Consider the following 6000-nt stretch of genomic DNA (forward strand, 5'->3'; position numbering starts at 1 on the left):
CTCTTGGGTAACTAGGTGCATTGTTAATGAGCAGTAATATTTTTGAAAGGAACTTAGCAGTATTTCTCAACAGTGGGCTTAAAATATTCAGTAAACCAGCCAGACATGGTGACTCATGCCTGTAATCCCAGCACATTGGGAGGCTAAGGTGGGCAGTTTACCAGAGGTTAGGAGTTCAAGACTAGGCTGGCCAACATGGCGAAACCCCATCTCTACTAAAAATACAAAACAAAACAAAAAAATTAGCCAAGTGTGGTGGCGAGTGCCTGTGGTCCCAGCTACTAGGGATGGTGAGGCAGGAGAATCACTTGAACCCAGGAGGCAGAGATTGCAGTGAGCCAAGGTCATACCACTGCACTCCAGCCTGGATGACGGAGCAAGACTCTTTCTCAAAAAAAAAAAAAAAAATTAGTAAACCTTGCTCTAAACAATGCCTTGTCATCCAGGCTTTGCCGTTCCATTTATAGTGCACAGGCAGAGTAGATTTAACATAATTCTTAAAGGCCCCAGGATTTTTGGAATGGCCAACGAGTATTGGTTTCAACCCAAAGTCATCAGCTGCATTAGCTCCTAACAAGACAGTCAGCCTGCCCTTTAAAGCCTCAAAGCTGGGCAATTACTTCTCTTACTTCTCCAGCTGTGAAAGTCCTAGATGGCGTCCATTCTGTCTACACTGAAAATGTGTGGATTTTAGCGTGACTACCTTCATTAATTGTCTTAGCTAATCTTCTGGCTAACTTGCTGCAGCTTCTCCACCAGCACTTGCTACTTCACCTTGTATTTTTTTTTTTTTTTTTTTAGAGGAGTTAGATCATTTATTTAAGAGCAAGAGGTAGGGGGGGTAGGGGGCAACTACAATCCCCCACTAGCCCCACCAGGGGGAATGGACCCCTCCCTGCCTCCTGCCCAAGTGGCTCCCCCTGTACTAAGGGGGGGACTTTGTGCAAACTCTGCCCTGAGGGGGTGGGGAGGGTGGAGGGTGAGTGTGAAATGGCAGCGGTTGGGGCTGGCAGCAGTGCTAGTGGGCACTGGGGGGCTTGTAGGGCTCCAGGAGGAGGGCTGAGAAGGTGTTGACCTTGTCTGCCCCCCTCACCTCATGGGGTAACAGTGGCAGCTTCACGATGTGGAAGTCATCATACAGGTCCTCCATCTGGTCCAGACACTTGGCTTGGATCTTGTGGCGGGCCTCACACATCTTGCAGGGCTTCTCAGGGTCAGGAAAGACGAGCTGGTTGACAATGATGTTGTGTGTGTCGATCTTGCACTTGGCCAGCTCCTGGATCAGCCTCTCTGTCTCATATAGGGACAGGAACTCAGCAATGCATACACAGATGAAAGTTGTCTGCTCAGGGTCCTTGAACTGTTCGCTAACGGAGCGGATGACAGGCAGCGTCTCCTCCAGCTTGGAGGCCAGCTGGTCTGCATTCACGTCCCCCAGGCCCAGCGTGTTGCACATCTGTGAGATGAATGGGCTGATCTGGTTCTTGATCTGCATAAGCCGGCCCAGGCCCCGCTCCACGATGGTGGGGAAGTTGAGCAGCCTCGGTGTGTGGCCCGTGGGTGCCGTGTCAAACACCACCACGGAGAAATTCATGCCCTTCACCAGCCTCATGACCTTGGCATGTCTCATGGCCTCATCGATGCCGGGAAATGCACTCATGGCCTCCTGCATCATCTTCTTGCCCATGCTCAGCATGTTGTCTTCCTCAAAGAACTCATCAGGCAGCTCTGCCAGGCCCAGCCTGGGGTCAATCTCCATAGCAAAGAGGTTGTCATAGTCTTTGACCTTGGTAGGCACCTTTGAGAACTTCTGGTCAAAAGCATCTGAGATGTTATGAGCTGGGTCTGTGGAGATGATCAGAACACTCTCACGTCCCTTGGACAGCTGGACTGCCAGGCTGCAGCTGCAGGTGGTCTTGCCCACTCCACCCTTGCCCCTGACGAAGATCCACTTCAGGCTGCGCTGCTCGATGATGTTGCTAAGTGTAGGCTCCAGTGGCTCCACATCAGGCGCATCTTCGAACTCCTCTGCCTCAACCCGCCACCCGGCCACCCCTGTCGCCATTTTGGAACTCCACCTTGTATTTTTATGTTATGAAGACAGGGTCATGAGCCAACCTTTGCTAGCTTCCAACTTTTCTTATGCAGCTTCCTCACCTCTCTCAGCCTTCACACAATTGAAGAGAGTCGGGTCCTTTCTCTGGATTAGTCTTTGGCTTAAAAGACTGTTGTGTCTGGTTTGACCTTCTCTTCAGACCATTAAAATTTTCTCCATATCAGCAATGAGGCAGTTTTGCTTTCCTGTTCGTGTGTTCACTGTAGTACTTTTAAATTCCTTCAAGAACTTTTTCTCTGCATTCCTAACTCGGCTGCTTGGCTCAAGAGGTCTAGCTTTTGGCTTACGTCTACTTTGAAAATGACTTCGTCACTAAGCATAGTCACTTCTAGTTTTTGATTTAACGTGGGAGACATGCAACTCTTCTTTTCTCTTCCACACTTAGAGGTCACTGTAAAGTTATTAATTGACCTAATTACCATGTGTTTTGGACTCAGAGAATAGGGAAGACTGAGAAGCAGGAGAGAGATGAGGGAATGACCAGTCAGTGGAGCAATCGAGACACACACAACATGTATCAAGCAAACGTATTGTCTCAAGTGGGCATGGTTCATGACACCTCAAAACAATTACTATCGTAACATCTAAGACCACGAATTCCAGATCCCCATAACAGATATAATAATAATGAAAACATCTGAAGTATTATGGGAATTACCAAAATGGTACATACAGACACAAAATGAGCATAGGCTATTGTGGAAATGTCACCGATAGGCTTGTTCCACATAGGGTTGCCACAAACCTTCAATTTGTGAGAAATGCAAGATCTGTGAAGTGCAATACAGTGACATGTGATAAAACGAGGTAGGCCTCTACTCTTTATTACCCCAGGCCCAGGTTATGAGACAGCATTCTGGATTTCAAGAGGCAACTTTATTTCTTAATTTTTAATGTGGAGGTATTTACCTATATATAGCAAATTGTACGAATCTTAAGTGAATCGCTTAATGGATTTTTACCCAATTATCTAACCATGTAATAGTGTTCTATTTCAATAACTATACCTAATCCGAAAAGGCAGAAATGAAAATGCACTTACAAAGTTTTTTTTTCTTTAATCTCCAGGTAATGTTACTTAAGACATAGTCACATAGCATGCATGTGTATGATATTACATGCAAATTCTTGTTGTAATTTATATTTTGGATGGTGTGTGAATTCAGATGCTTAGGGTGCATGTGGTGCATAGGTAGCATTAACTAGAATGTCACAGGACATTCTCTGTGTTTATATTGATTCTGCTTCACAACTCATGCATAGATACATTTTCGGGCTCTCTGCATATGGGAGATGTGACACATCCTGCAAATTCCCAGAAGGAGAGTATATAAATGAAAGGTTTTATTATTGCTGTGTATCTAAAAATCAATATTTCTATTTGTCTGGCTATTGAGCTACATGTGCCCATTGGGTAGCCATTTAAAACTGGCTCTTTTTAAAGCCGCATTGCATTAAGTGGGCCTTGTGTTAAAATAAGTTATGTGTACATGGCTACCATTTGCAGATTGTGGGTATTTCAAGAGGCAATACCTGTGTTAAAATGAGTTACGTGCACATGGCTAATGTTTGCTGAATATGGGTATCATTGCACACATATGAACTAGGGGAATTTGAGGTAAATACAGATTACATTTCTGTTTAGAACTGTGTATGTATGTGCACACATACATCTCAGACATCTATAATTCCATACATTGTCACATGTCACTTGAACAAGATGATATGTCAACAACGAGGAATGGTCTGTAGAGGGACTTGTCCCCATGAAAGATAAAAGCCTCATGTCTGGGACCACACATAGGGTGGACACATCAGAAGAGCCCTGGGAAGCATGGGCTGAGACCACACCTCCTTTGTCCCAGCCTCACTCTGAGTAGGCAGCTGCCCTCTCAGCACAATTGAAAAGCAGGTTCTGTCTGTCATGTCCACTGCCTCTTTGCAGGCGTATTGAATATTTAATAATGCTATTTGTCTTCCCAGAAAAGAGCTCAAAGAAGCCTGCACAGGCTGGTGGTAGGCAGCAGGGTGGTGTTGGAGGTAGGTAGCAGGGCTGGTGGTGATACAGAGCAGGCTGGCCAGTCATTTCCCCCCAGGAGCATCCCCAAACTGGAAACCCCGGCAGATGGCTCTGGGCTGGGATGTGACAGGTAAGGAGGCCATCCGTGTGGTTTCAGGCACCAGTCAGAAGCCTTGGAAAGGAAGAGGAAGTGCTGAGCTGATATCAAGTGACCATGGCATGCAGTGAGATGGAAACCAGAGACTTATTTTCCACTCACATATAAGAGCTTGGCTCAAATTCAGGCTACCATGGTGTATTCACAGAATAGTGAAGCTAGAAGGAACCATACCACTCCTTTGGTGCCAGGCAAACATTTTACTAAATGGGAAACTGAGGCCCCAAGTGCACTCGATCTCTGGAGCCGTGCAGCTGATTAGCGGCCAAGCTGTTTCCACTCTTGCCTTCTTTCAGTCCAGTCCCTACTCAGCAACCAAAGGGATGTCTTACAAAATAGAAATCCATTACTTAAAATCTTTCAGTGGCTTCCCAGCTCAGTTAGAATTAAATGCAATCTCTTTTCTCATTGTTACAGGAGCCTACATAACATGATTCCTGCCCTTCTCTCTCATTTCATCTTCCATTACCCCGCCCCTTGTTCCCTTGCCTCCAACTGGCCTTTTTTCTGTTCCCCTAATGTGTCACATCACTCTCACTTCAGGCCCTGTGTTTGCCAACTTCTCTGATTGAAAACAGCCTCAGATCTTCACATCATTAGCTCCTTCTCTTTGAGGTCTAGATTCAGGGGAGCCATCGTAGCCCTTGCCATCTATTTTCTTCTTGTCAACACACATTCTAGGGTGCTTCTCTGTCACATTGCTGTGTTTAGTCTCCTATGGCACTTATGAACATAGGAAATTAACTTATTTTACTTGCTTACTTATCTTTCGCACTAGGCTATGAATTTTGTAAGGGCATGGACATCACCTGTCTTGCTCCCTACTGTACACCTATCACCGGGCGGGTCTAGGGCTCCAGTGCCGAATGAACAAATCTCGGTTCAGCATCTTTTCTGTTTCATTATGCTGCTTCTTTCTCACATTGATCCAGAAATTGCTCTTTACTCACTCGTGTCTAGAGAGTAATATTAACTCATGGCAGGCAGTGGCTAGCTCTGCTGTCATTGACTGATAACTGAAGGGTGGGGTCCTGGCTCTGGGCTTCACCTTTTAAGTCAGTGTTTTTCACAAGGGAGCTCAGGGATTGCCTGTCTCAGAATTGCCCAAGCAACTAGTTGAAAGTGCGTGTCTTAAATCCTACACTGTACTAAATTGGAATCTCTGAAGGTGAGAGTCTACCCAGGAATCTGACCCTTTAAGGAGCACCGCAGGTGATCCTTAAGATAATTTTAGGGCATGAATTCAAGCTCACCAATTAAGCATATAAAAATACTCCCTGCTCCTCACCCCCATGAGCTCTCACATTTATACTTTCAATGCCTTATGAATGATCAAACTCTGTCTGAAGTTAGGATAGCATACCTTGAAGTACAGAAAGTATGGGTATAGTGATTGGTGTTCTAAGTGCCCGTATGCATGGGTTATCAATTGCTGTGTAGCAAATTACACCAAGCTTAGTGTGCTCCTCTCGTTTAGGGACAACTTATGATTACCAGAAACTCCTTGAGAAGTATGGGGTAGGGTGACATGGATCAGAAGCAGAAATAGGAGAATAAATTAAAATCCATTTCAAATTACCTTCTTGTCAATGGTTTAGTGAAAGTCTTGGATAAAGTGATATTGGTGAAGACGAGGCTACAATATTGCTCTGGAATCTATAAGTCAAAGACAACTAGGCTTGGAATTGTGCTGACTACGGTGATGGT

General features: G+C 45.3%; 1 pseudogene across 1 annotated transcript; it reads right to left on the minus strand.

Annotated features, from left to right (window-relative positions):
* Nucleotides 1–796: 796 nt before the first annotated feature.
* On the minus strand, nucleotides 797–2070 carry LOC116551824 (annotated as a pseudogene). The gene has a single exon (XR_004269082.1). The product of XR_004269082.1 is annotated as an ATPase ASNA1 pseudogene (transcript).
* Between the last annotated feature and the right edge of the window lie 3930 nt (nucleotides 2071–6000).

The sequence above is a fragment of the Sapajus apella genome, unplaced genomic scaffold (genome assembly GCF_009761245.1).
Source record: "Sapajus apella isolate SASKATOON/1434 unplaced genomic scaffold, GSC_monkey_1.0 scaffold10, whole genome shotgun sequence".
NCBI lineage: Eukaryota > Metazoa > Chordata > Mammalia > Primates > Cebidae > Sapajus > Sapajus apella.